The sequence below is a fragment of the Palaemon carinicauda genome, chromosome 7 (assembly GCF_036898095.1).
Source record: "Palaemon carinicauda isolate YSFRI2023 chromosome 7, ASM3689809v2, whole genome shotgun sequence".
In the NCBI taxonomy this organism is placed as follows: Eukaryota; Metazoa; Arthropoda; class Malacostraca; order Decapoda; family Palaemonidae; genus Palaemon; species Palaemon carinicauda.
Window position 1 is genome coordinate 36,311,032 of NC_090731.1, and position 15,000 is coordinate 36,326,031.

Genomic DNA, 15,000 nt, shown 5'->3' on the forward strand with positions numbered 1-15,000 from the left:
ACGAATTAGCAAGTAGACCTATAGGCTCCCCAAAACCGCCCTTCCTTAGTTCAAAAGGATGGTGAGGTTGCAGACACTACAAGAAACTATCGAGCTAGAACGAAACTCGAACACCGGTCAGGCGTTCGCCAGGCAGGGACGTTTCCAATAGGCCACTGCAACCATACAACGGGATGAGGAAATCTGGAATTGCACTGCATTTCTCATGTCGCATTTAGAAGGGATCCATATCTGATCACTAAAGTCATCGACGCTAAAAAAGACCCGAAAGGACTAAGTGGATGAAGATCGTAAAAATCACAAGGAAATTACAATGACTGTCGACACATGTGCCTTCTTGAAGTGCTGGATACTCTAGAAAATCCTGATTTATATTTAGTAGAGAGAGAGAGAGAGAGAGAGAGAGAGAGAGAGAGAGAGAGAGAGAGAGAGAGAGAGATTCGTCAAGGGAAATAATGAGGAAGTATGTAAAGAGCTATTTTGAGAAATAGTTGGAACCCAAGAAACTGAAGTTTTGAGACCCCCTCACTAAGAGAAGGGAAGAGAGAGAGAGAGAGAGAGAGAGAGAGAGAGAGAGAGAAAGAGAGAGAGAGAGAGTAATTTCTAAACATTATGTAAAAACAAGAAATTACTGCCACCAGATATAGTTGGATTTTATTTTATTTATTTATTTTTTTTTTTTTAGAAAACCTCATCCTGAGAAGAATTTGAGTCTTCATGCATTTGCATATTCATTTTCGTTCTGACGAGGAATTATGATAAGTCAGGACCATATACGAGAAATAATCCACTCGGCTGAAAGGAAAATTCTCTCCATTGTAAGAATGGTCACAATTAAGTTGACCACGATTTCTAACATCATCATTCGCTCATCAGCATTAATTCAAAGAAATTGTGGTATGGTGATCCCATAGTCTGTACTGAAGAACAAGAGGATTCTACTCGCTAGTAAATATATATATATATATATATATATATATATATATATATATATATATATATATATATATATATATATATATATATATATAGATATAGATATATAGATATATAGATATAGATATAGATATATATATATATATATATATATATATATATATATATATATATATATATATATATATATATATAGATAGATAGATAGATATATATATATATATATATATATATATATATATATATATATATATATATATATATATATATATATATATATATATATATATATATATATATATATTAAATTCACACTTTCATTTAGCTTCATATTTTCATTTGTATGTTCTTTTTTTTTTAACTAAAATTTAAAAATATTCCATTTCTACTTTCATAGTATTAAATAAATCTTCACCATTATTATAGGAGTATCTTACTTAATTCCTGTCTTTCTCCCTCTCTTTTTGCTTGACCTTTCCTGCGGTCTCTCAGTAATGTTTTGAGGTTTCTTTTTAGAGAAAAAATTTTCAAGCGGTTTTTGATATTTGGAGAAAATTATAGATATAATAAAGTAATTTAACAAAATGTGCAAATACGCATCTTAATGAATCACGAAATTCACATATATTTATAAAAAGCCCGAATTATAAAATGAATTAATATCGAGGCTTTAAATACCGATAATGATGGTGATAATATTAGTAACATCAGCAAAATAATCCTTTGTGGTTTGCTATTTTTTTTTTTTTTTTACTATTATTCGTGTTTTGCATCAAACTTCTTTTTTGTAGGTAGTCTGATTTGACAAAGTTTACAGCAGCAATTGATTTGGTCAATATAACACCAAAAGGACATCTGGGTCCTTCTCTTTCTGGCATTCTCAATAGATGAAGATTATTGATATGAAAAGCAGGAGTTTAACCAGCCCAATGAGTCAAACTCGACTCTTAAAGAGTTGGCCCGATTAACATTAGGAAGAAAAAATATTATTTATATATCATATACTATAAATATTATTTATATATAAAACATAATGGATAAAAAAAATACGAGGTAAAAATGTGTGATGAATAAAAGTCAAAATCTTATAAAACCTGTTTCTTAAAAAAAGGGTAAAATGCAGAAAAATAAGAATTTCTGATAAAAGGTCAATTAAACTTTTTTCGCCAACATATAAATCTCTGTCTTTTAAAAACTTCAGAGTCGCTAGAATATGTTTTATGGTTAAAATACAGTCAAAGCCATTGCACCTGGAAACCGGAAGAGGCCACATATGCGACTCAGCCTTTTATCTTGTTTTACTGTTTTTCTTTTTTAGTTCAAAGTATTGAATATTCCAAACCATATCTATATTCAGGTTTGAGTATAGTCTTTCTATTTGGCAGCATACATATATAAAATAAAAGTAGTCTCACATTATTCTCTACAACATTTCATATATATATAATGTAATTCCACAATAATTACCTTTTTTGTATAGTTTTTACTTGATTACATCAATAGTTTATATATGTATATATATATATATATATATATATATATATATATATATATATATATATATATATATATATATATATATATATATATATAAATATATATATATATATATATATATATATATATATATATATATATATATATATATATATATATATATATATATATATATATATGTGTGTGTGTGTGTATGTCTATATCTATATGTATGTATATATGCAGTATCTATATCTATATCTATCTATCTACCTATCTATATATATATATATATATATATATATATATATATATATATATATATATATATATATATAATATCTATATCTATCTATCTTTCTATATATATGTATATATATATATATAAATATATATATATATATATATATATATATATATATATATATATATATATATATATATATATATATATATATATATATATAGATATATAAATACATATATATATATATATATATATATATATATATATATATATATATATATATATATATATATATATATATATATATATATATATATATTTATCAGCTTCCAGTTTCATACATGAGACAACAGTTTTCCATGGTACTATTCCAGAATCTGAACCACATATTAAGCACTCCTCCTCTCCCACCATCCTAACAATTGTTCTGGTGTCAAGCCGTCTCGTCCTGATATCAACCAAAATTTGTTGTTCGTCAAACAGATTCAGACAACGAAGGTAATCTTCCCTTTGGATGTCAGGACGACAGATGCGTGGCTTTAATTGTAACTGGTAACAATATCAAGATAAACCACAAGACGCATTTGGGTACACGAATAAGCTTAGGTAAGGAATTTGCATTGGTAGATATATAATATAATCTTCTGCTTCTTGTCTCTAATCATTCTTATCAATTAATTAATTTGTTTCAAATGTTGGATGTTTTACAATCTTTTATTGTACAGATTTTACTTTTATAATTAATCATTAAGTAATGATATTTAAGAGATATGCCTGCAAGGAGGACTAATATTATTAAATTTCTTATGATGACGTCAGCATTACAATTCTTATTTCATTTCTCATTCAACGGTGCCTTTGTTGAGAGAGAGAGAGAGAGAGAGAGAGAGAGAGAGAGAGAGAGAGAGAGAGAGAGAGAGAGAGAGAGAGAGAGAGAGATATTGTTCATATTTCTATCAAACAATATCTAGAATTATGGAGTAAAAATAAGTTTCTTTCATGATTGTATGAGTAATTCTGAATGTAACTTAAATGGTTAAGTTTTCATATGTGACCTCAATTGAAAAGTAGGGGCATAAAAAAGGATAATGCTTTTGCTAGATACGGAGTTCCAGTGATTGATGAGATTGAAGAGTCTTTTGGATATGTGTTTTGAAAAAAGTTTCATAGTATGAAATACATTGTCTTCTTGGATGGATAATTATATATATATGTATATATATATATATATATATATATATATATATATATATATATATATATATATATATATATATATATGTATGTATGTATATATAATCATCTCCAACGCCTATCGACGCAAAGGGCCTCTGTTAGATTTCGCCAATTGAAGAAATTAGCCCTTAAAATGGTACTATAGTCGATAGATAAATGTGAGTAGGATATGTATACTGTATATACGTGTATGAATATATATATATATATATATATATATATATATATATATATATATATATATATATATATATATATATATATATATATATATACATACATGTATATATAAATATGTATATATATATATATATATATATATATATATATATATATATATATATATATATATATATATATATATATATATATATATATATATATATATATATACATATATATATCAAAAATTTTAAGTAATTTTTATTTTTCCTAACATACTTACCGAGAATTACTTCCTTAGGAGGGTCCTTGACCTCTCTCAATCTCGACCAAGATTTCCCGCGCTACCCCCCCCCTATCTCGCTCCCGATAGTTTCTACCCCCGCCGCCAGGATAAGTCCTGCGGCCCGGATTAGGGCAGGCCACTGCTTTTCCCGGGTCAGGATCTCATTAAGTTCTCCGTTTAGCCCGACCCGGCAATGGAAGAATGGCACTCGGGGACGGAAGGGAGGGCCATTACCCGGAAGTAATTCTCGGTAAGTATGTTAGGAAAAATAAAAATTACTTAAAATTTTTTATTTGTTCCAACACGAATATTTACCTCGAATTACTTCCTTAGGAGACTTATACTTTAGGAGGCGGGAGAGCCATTCTGCCACTTGGTTAGGCACATGGTGCCTGGAGGGCTACGTAATGCGGGGGTACAGAGAGCGGATAGGGGGTAGCAGCAGAAACCTTACGCTTATAATTTAAGGCTTACCTCTTGACATCTTCTCTACTGAGTCTTCTCCTGAAGAAGTAGGGATGAGTCTATTCACTGTTGGGGACGTCTTCCAGCCTGCCACTACACAGCTTGGAGGGCGGCGATGACTGTCCCAATGGAGAATCCATCCAAAGACTTTCTTGAGTAGTCTTTGAGGTAGTGGGCGGTGAAGGTCGACTGGTGTGACCAGGTGCCTGCCTGCAGGATCTGCCCCACTGCCATATTTCTCTCAAAGACCAAGGAAGTGCTCAGGCCTCTGATGTCATGGGGACGGGGAGTGCCTGGTACTGCCACCTTGTCTTCTTCATAAGACCTAGTGATGACTTGTCTCAGCCAGAAGGAAATAGTGTTCTTGGACACTTGCTTCTTATTAACGCCTGAAGAGACGAAGAGGTTCTTGGCACCTGGACGGAGATGGGCCGTCCTTTCCAGGTATTTCCTGATCGTCCTGACTGGGCATAACTTCAGGTCTTCCGTATTGCCTGTCTTGGGGATGGCCGGAATAGAGAAACCTTCAAACCTCGGGTCCCAGACTGCTGGGTTCTGAGTCTTTGCTACAAAGGAGGGTACGAACTTGAAAGATACCTCCTTCCACCCTTTGGAGTGTGCCACGTCGTAGGAGAGACCGTGGATCTCACCTACTCTCTTAGCCGAAGCTAAGGCTAGCAAGAAGACTGTCTTGAGGGTGAGATCTTTGTCCCCGATATCTCTGAGTGGTTCAAAGGGCGGACGACACAACATTTTCAGGACCTTGGCCAGGTCCCATCTGGGCACTCTCCTGGCTTGGGGAGGACAGGATTGTTCGAAACTTCTAATCAGCATCCCTATGTGTCTTGAGGTCCCCAGGTCGATGCCTTTCAGGAGAAAGACTTGGCCTAAGGCTGCTCGTACTCCTTTAATAGCCGGGATTGACATTCCTATTTTATCCCTAAGGTACACGAGAAAATCAGCTATGTCAGGGACCGAGGCTTTAAGAGGTCTTATTCGTTTTGTCCCGCACCATTTCGTAAAGGCGGCCCACTTCGCCTGGTAGACTACGGTAGAGGATTTTCTCAGGTATAGGGACATCCTCTTAGCTGTGGAGGAGGAGTACCCCTCCTTCTTCAGGAGTCGCTCGATAGTCTCCAGGCGTGAAGGCGAAGAGAGATAGGGATGTCGTGGAACTTGAGGAAGTGCGGTTGACTCAGTAGATCTGACCTGGGGGGCAGAGGCCATGGCGGATGGCTTGCCAGGTCCTTCAGATCCGCGAACCACTCTCTCTCCGGCCACCAGGGCGCTACCAAAGTCATCTTTAGGTTTTGGGAGGTTCTTACTCTGTTGAGCACTTGCCTTAGCAGCGTGAAGGGGGGAAAGGCATAAACGTCCAGGTTGTCCCACCTGTGCTGGAAGGCGTCTTCTAGGGCTGCTCCTTCGTCTGGTACCGGGGAGCAATAAACCGGTAACTTGGCGTTGAGCTTTGTTGCGAAGAGGTCTATCACCGGGGAGCCCCAGCATTGAAGGATGAGTCTGGCCACTTCTGGTTGTAGGGACCATTCCGTCCCTACTATCTGACCTATCCTGCTGAGGCCGTCGGCTAGCACGTTCCTTTTCCCGGGGATGAACCTTGCTAGCAGTGTTACCTGGTGCTCGTCCGCCCAGTGCAGGATGTTTACGGTGAGGTCGCACAGTTCCTTCGACTTCATGCCCCCTTGTTTCTTGATGTAGGCTACCACCGTGGCGTTGTCGCACATTAGGGCCACGGTGTTTTCCTTCAACCGACTTGCAAAGTGCAGACATGCCTTTTGTACTGCCTTTAGCTCTAGGACGTTGATGTGGAGTTGCTTTTCGGTCTCCGACCAGGTCCCGCTTGCTGTTTCCTCCCGCAGGTGGGCTCCCCACCCTAGGCTGGAGGCGTCCGTGAACAGGAGAAACTCGGGGGGACAGGACCCAAGGGGCATCCCCTGCACGGTGTCCAACGTCATCCCCAAGTACCCCATTTTGTTGGATGGAGTTAGGTTCGATTTCTCCAGGTTGATAATGATTCCCAGACTCCTGCAGAAACGGAGGAGGTCCTTTCCTTGCTCTTCCAAGAGGGCCTTTCAACTGGAAAGGAGCAACCAGTCGTCCAGGTACCTGATAAGGCGGATACCTCGTTCGTGAGCCCATACTGAGACTGTCGCGAAGACCCTCGTGAACACTTGAGGGGCCGTCGACAGTCCGAAGTAGAGGGTCCGGATCTGCAGGATCTGGGAGCCCCATTTCACCCGGAGGAACTTCCGACTCGACGGGTGGACCGGAATTTGGAAGTACGCGTCCTTGAGGTCGACCGTCATCATAAAATCTTTCTCCCTCAAGGACATCAGGACGGATTTTGGGGTGTCCATCTTGAAGTCCGTCTTCTTGACGAACTTGTTGAGGGCCGACAGGTCTATCACCGGTCTCCACCCCCCCGTTGCTTTCTCCACCAGGAACAGGCGGCTGTAGAAGCCTGGCCCTGGGAGAAGGACTTCTTCCATGGCTCCCTTCTCCAACATGGAGGAAACTTCTTTTTGCAGGGTAGCCCTTTTCAACGGGTCCCTGGGAGCTAACCATTCTGTTTGGGTGGCTGGAATAAGAGGGGGTGAATCCGCTATGAAGGGGATCCTGTAGCCTTCTTTCAGGACGGACACCGTCCAAGCATCCGCCCCATGCGTTTTCCATGCTTGCCAATAGGGTCTGAGGCATCCCCCAACCCGAGGCTTGGGCGGGAGTAGGGGGCCTCTCCCTCTACCTTCTCCTAGAGGGGCGGCCTGATCTGCCCCTTTTCGAGGCGGAGTAACCCGACCTGAAGGAGCTGGCAGAAGCTGTAGCTCCTCTGCGGGAGGGCTGTGGAGTTGATGTCCAGGAGGAGGCGGGGGCGTCCCTCCTCGAAGAGCTGGGGATAGCCTGAGGGGTCACGGCACTATCCGAGACTGACCTCCTATAAGGAGGCCTCCTGGAGGATGTATGCTTGGGGACGTTGGTTTCTCTCCTCTTGGACACCTTCTCCATCAGCACTTCTAATTCCTTCAACGGAAACAGGGACTCGCCTCCTAGGGGTAGGGTGCGAATCACTCGCGCCTCTCTGTCCGGGATTTTTCTGGACACTTTGGAAAGCACTGTGTCCCGCTTTCGAAGGAACCAGTTGGCCGTCAAGGAGAGTGCCTGATACGCCATAAATTTTAGGGCTTTCCCCCCGGAGGTGAGAAGGTCTGACAGGAGACCTTGTTGTTCCGGGTCGTCGGGGTCTGTGGAGGCCTGTACATTGACCAATGTGGAGGCCCACCAGTCCAGCCATGAGGAGACGTTAATCATGTCTCTCGACATCTCCTCCATCATGCCGGCTTCAGAGGCCGAGAAGGACACAAGGGCTGAACAGGCCCTTTCGTCCGAGCCGCCTTGTCCTAGGATATCCACGGCTGGGTCCACTCTACAGGAGCCTGGGCGCCGCCCTTCCGGGATATAAACTTTGCCCTGTAGTTTAAGACCCTGGAGGAGTTTGGAGGCACTCTGGGACTTGGGGGCCTCCGCACTGCTGTCCACCAAGTTGTCGATGTACTCCTGCCCCAGTACTAGGTCTGGGGCGAGAGGCAGGGCCAGAGAGGACTTCGGAAGGACGTCCCGGTGCGTATACCTCAAGAGGCTCGACCTCCAGGCATTCACCTTCGGCGCCGAGGGTTCCGAGATTCCATGGATCCTTCTGACGAGGCCTACTACTCTTCTGTAGGCGGAGTCCTCCGACGGGGAAGCCTCGCCTCCGTCGACCGAGGCCTCGGCTTGGTGGAGGGGAGCAGTGCTTGGGTGGTAAACTGGTCGCTCTCTACTAGGTCCCAGGGAGGACGTCCCGCAACCGTAGGGCGCACCGTACACGGTTGGGTCTCGCCGTAGGGCGGGTGCCACCGCCTCCGGGAGGCCTTTCGACTGGCCCAAGGCTCTGGAAGCGGAGGACACGGTCCTGGTGGGAAGACCCGATCCCGGAAACAGGTCCTTCCTGCTCGACGCCCGACCCAGCTGGGCTGGTTCGGTCGGGCTGTCTTCTCGGAAGCGAGCTTCCTCCCGCCGGGCGGGGTGAACCGGAGGCCTCGAGGACTTGTGCCTGAGAGTGAGGTCCTTCTTGCGTGGCCGGTCGAGCGGTTCCATGTTGTATGTAGGCAGTGACAACTTGGAGGCCCGTTCACTGGACCGAGAGTCTGGAGAGCGGTGCTTCCTGGACTCTCCTGAGGGGACATAGAACCATTCGCCGCCGCCGGGAGAGACTTCCCTCTTTTACTTACGGGAGTGAGAGCGTGTGCGCTTCCTACTGTGCCGCGACCTCGACCTGGAGCGGGAACGATCACTATCGGTCCGCTCTCCCTTCCGGTGCCGTTTCTCCCTGCGTTCTCCCCCGGAGGATGAGTCTGCTTCCGAAGAGTCCGAGGGTGCCACGTTCCTCGCGTAACGACTGGCCGAGTGATGCGCGGGGGAGGCCCTTCGCCGTCGACCGTCCGAGACAGGGTGCTGGAGAAAGTCCTCGGGAACTGCTGTAGATACCGAGGGTACCGAGTCCACTCTGTCCCTGCTAGAAGGCCAGGGACCCAGGGATACGTCCATCCTTAGCGGTGACCACCCTGGAGTCTTCGGTAACTTCCACCCGAAGGCATCGCTACTCGGGCGACGAATTCTAGCGTGGTTTTCTTCAGGGGGGGGGGGAACCCGACGCACCGGCCCACGAGGGCGGGGGGGAGTCTGAGATCGCCACACTGCCCCACACCGGGTCTTCTGAGGAAGCGTGATCCCCTGCCACGTGGCCCGATTCGCCCGAAACACTCGCGGTCCTTCCGTTCTCTCCAGAGGGGCCAGCCCTTGGTTCCTCCCTCACACTGGGTTCACCGGGGAGAACACTATGGCTAACAATCACACTGGGGGCTTGTTGCCCACTCCTCTGCGAAGGAGACGGAGAGGCCGAGGCTTCGTCGGACCAATCACTGACCGACTGTAAGGAGGACACGCCACTCACTTTCTTGGGGGAACGCTTCGACGACTTCTTTTTCTTTGTACTATACCGTACCCACTGAATGCCGTCCCAACTCACGCACTCGGGACACGTGTCCGAGGAGGAACAAACTTTACCCCTGCACGTGGAACAAAGGGAATGCGGGTCCACTTCTGGTTTCGAGAGGAAAGCCCCACACGACTTTCCTGCTCTAGGACCAGGACAACAACGCACATGCTCCATCGTTCGCACACGAAGGGCCAACACTAACGAGTTACAGAAACCCTGGATAAACACAAGGGGAACGTACTGAGAACACTTTGCGATAAAACGCACTATCGCAGAAAAAACACAAGTCCGCACACTGGGAACACGTGGGATCACAACGCGCCAAAGGATCGAGAGTTTAAGCGAGAAAGTGAGATGTTTCGCATCTCACGACCAAGGACTTAATGGGATCCTGACCCGGGAAAAGCAGTGACCTGCCCTAATCCGGGCCGCAGGACTTATCCTGGCGGCGGGGGTAGAAACTATCGGGAGCGAGATAGGGGGGTAGCGCGGGAAATCTTGGTCGAGATTGAGAGAGGTCAAGGACCCTCCTAAGGAAGTAATTCGAGGTAAGTATTCGTGTTGGAACAAATATATATATATATATATATATATATATATATATATATATATATATATATATATATATATATATATATATATATATATATATATTTATATATATATACATATATATATATATATATATATATATATATATATATATATATATATATATATATATATATATATATATATATATATATATATATATATATATATATATATATATATATATATATATATATATATATATATATATATATATATATATATATATATATATATATATATATATATATATATATATATATATATATATTTATATATATATATATATATATATATATATATATATATATATATATATATATATATATATATATATATATATATAAGTAAAGGTTTCGAATAGTTTGCTGTATCATTGTTATTTTAGAATAACTAGAAAAGTGATATAGTAGATGCCATAGTAAGAATAGTAACTGGTGGTTTAATCAATCATTATATGGGATGGGTGATGGAAGTTGTAGGAGAGAAAAAAGTGGCTGTAAATGTATTTAAAACAAATTAAAAGAAATGGAATTGTATCAGAAGTTTTAGAAACACCATGATGAGTTTCGAGAGCCAACGGGTCCAGGTTGTAATGATAAGAAAGTAAGAAGAAGTCATTTTGATAGGAAGAAGCTGGAAAAGTTAATAAAAGATTCAATTAAGGAAATATGAGATTATTTGAAGTCAAAAGTATGTGCTGGCATAAAGCATGATCAATAGGTTAGTTAATATAAAGTGAGAGGAAGATAGCCAATTGCAGAAACAGAGGAAAAAATTTAAAGAGAAACTTAGGATAAAAAGATATTTTACAGGGGATTTAATGGACGAGAAAAGTTAACAAATAAATTCGCTAAGTAAAGGATGGAAGGGGAATGATTCTGTGCGGTCGTTATGCATTTTCGGTTGGATAGAGTATTCAAGAAATAGGTTGAATGTAAAGAAAAGCCAAAAAACGGAGTTGAAGTATGCCAAAGTTGAAAGGGTTGTTATAAAGTTGAGAATGATAATGGAAGTTATTATTATGGATAATATAAAGTCAAATAAGAGCTTGCAGGCATACATTGTAAAGACATAATAACAATTATTATTAATACTAGCTAAGATACAACCCTAGTTGGAAAAGCAGGATGCTATGAGCCCAAGGGCTCCAACATGGAAAATAGCCTAGTGAAGAAAGAAAATAAACTACAAGAGAATTATTGAACAATTAAAATAACTCATTTTAAGAATAGTACCATTAAAACGAGCTTTTAATGAATAAACTGTAAAAAAAGAACTTATATCAGCCTGTTTAGCATTAAAACATTTTTAATTCTCTGCAATTCTGAATTTTTGAATTTCCACTTAAGAGATAGATATTCAACCGGTATAATAGGACTACGTGGTAAACTATAATATATATATATATATATATATATATATATATATATATATATATATATATATATATATATATATATATAATGTAGTTACATGAATTGCTTCATGAAAATAATGTTTTTATTATAACAACGATAACAATGGTATGATAATGATAATAATATTAAAATCAACCAAGATAATCACAGTAACAATAAAACAAAAAATGACAATAATAGTAATAACGGTTTTTTCCTTTGTTATTTTCATTATAACCATAATTTTGTAAACACATTCAGTATATTTGGTGGAATTTTATGAAATCACAAAAGACTTGAAATACTTATTAATGATTAGTAGCTAATATGTTATCTCGCATGAAAAGAGAATGAAGTAATGAATGCCCTCGTGTTGATTTCTGAGGCAGAAAACCCTCAGATAAGCAATTAGAGTTCTCATCAGGATTTGATTGCGCAAATGTAAGGTTACGAGGAAGAGAAAATTGAGTTTAATGAGGGAAAATCATATCTTAAAATTCTAAGATTGGATAAATCTCACACACCAATGATGATGATAGTGGTGATTTTTAATACGGAAAATTATTACACAGTATGTTCTATTATCATAATCACACTGGATAGTACATAAAAATAGAGTTCAACTTAGATTGTGCAAGGTATTGAATTGTTAATATTAATTCAACTATCAGGTAATGGTAGAATACAGAGAAAGAATACATTATATAAATGACAAGAAAGTTATAGCATATAACATTTTTAAGGTTTAACCAAGCTGATTCTAAAATATGTGGTACAGTAGTGTATTTTGTTATTTCTTATATGATCAGGATGGAAGTCATCCAAGCTAACATTTATAGAATTATCTAGCAAATACCTTAACTGAAATAAAAACTAATATGGGATTATCATGAACGATCGATAGTTTCTGGGTGCATTTCAATGGCGAGCATTGCCCTTACAACTGTTCTAAAAACATCACCATTGCGCATCTTTCCATTATCATTGGGCGCAAAAACCATCCAAGGGATGTGATATATATTTTAGGTAAATATGATACTTTACATAAGCATAATCGTATGTAGTAGGACAGTTTGATAAAAAATGACTAAAAGAAAAAAGGTTAAAATATCTACGTAACTGTTATAAATTTCAGCCTGTGATCATAACATTTCCTATTCCCTAATGAAATTACATGTAATACGCCTTAATAGATCTCATCAATTTCTCAAAAGTGCTAACCCCACATTTGCAATCATATCGTGCTGCAGCTATCCAGTTTAATATTTCATTCCACACTGACGCCAATCCTCGGTAACAAATGAAGAATTCTTGAAATGTTAAAAGATAATTGTCTAACACTTTTCTCGCAATGGAATGACATGTTCCAGAGGGTGTTCTTAAATAATCTGGCATTATGCTGCGTGTATATAGACACTAGATGACGCTTAGCCTGAGACACCTGTTATTCGCGGTCAGTAAGTTGACATTTACTGTTTTATAACAAAGATAAATGTTGTCAATACACAGAATAAAAACAAAGGTAAAGGCATTATATAATTCTTTGTACTTGCTTTTCCTACGCAAATTTAAACTTCTCTGACATAAGTAGGAGGTGATTATTCACATAAAACATTGCTAGTAAGGCTTATATACTTGATATTACTGTAACATTTTGCAACGAGTAATATTAGTCTATTTCATATTAATGGATTTTATAATAATTCTGCAGAAAGTTTAACCTTTTCACATAACATTAACATATAAATTTTAGGAATTTATGAGCATATATGAAAAAAATGCTAATCCTCAATAACCAAGTGATGTGCGATTTTCTAAAGAAAAAGAACCTGCATATACCCTGAAATGGAAGATCGTATTAGACTCCCCAAAAAACCTTTGCGGAATATACGTCATTGTGTTCCCTCAAATATACACACACACAAACATGATATACATACACACACACACACACACACACACACACACATATATATATATATATATATATATATATATATATATATATATATATATATATATATATATATATATATATATATATATATGACAATTTCTAGGAAAATTTAATTTTTCCTAACATACTTACCACGTCCAGATTAATAGGAGTTTACTCTTATCGTCTTCTATTCGGTCAGATTTTTTTTCCAGGCCCCAACGGGCCATCCCGAACCTTGCTTCCTACCTGCGCAAACCTGACCTCTCTTGTTTACCTAGAATGACCTAGAGTGACGCTTCAGCCGACCTCGGCTCGCCATTACCCCATTCTACTCTGGCCCCAAGAAAGTCATATGACAGTTGAGTCTATAGCGGGGACGGATGGGAGGGCAATTACATTATTGGGACGTGGTAAGTATGTTAGGAAAAATATAATTTTCCTAGAAATTGTCCTTTCTTCCGACACGAACACTTACCACATCCCGAATAATAGGAGCCTCAGAATTAGGAGACGGGCAAATAGACTCCTGCAAGAGAGGTGAGCAATCAGAGGAGGGGGTAAGGCTTGTCGGGGAAAAATAAAATTGGGTATTAAGGTATTAAGGAATGTAGGTTAACCAGATAACATTCACCCGAGGGACATCTCTTTTTCTGGGTCCTTTCATGATATTCCAAGGGGATAGGGATTTAAGACGCACTACCTCTCGCCGACCCATTTGGAGTGTCATGTGTGGCTGCCATTAGATGGTTCCACTTTCCGTATTTTAAGGGGAACGACTCCTGGGCCCGGGTCCCAAAACACGGTCTCCTCTCTCTGACCCAGAGGAAACTACTTTCGTTGCCACGGGTAACACAGGGGACAGAGAGGGACACATGGATGAACAGACCGAAGAAGGACGAGAAACGCTGCCCTTCCTCGAGGGCGACTTGTCCTTCTTGGTCTTCTTCTTTTTTTTCTTAGCCGATTGGCCATCGGTCCAACCTACACACTCATCACATGTCTGTTCGGGAACACCCATGGCCCCGACATGAAGCACATAACACATGGGGGTCGAATTTCATGTGGGACAAAAAAGCTGCACACAGCTTACCAGTCACACATGCGCAATGAAGTTCCACTCTCACAGATTCCATGATGGAAATCGAGGACCACTAGATCCAAGAAACGCACTAAGAATAGGAAAAACTCTGACGAAAGCAAGCGAGATAAGGA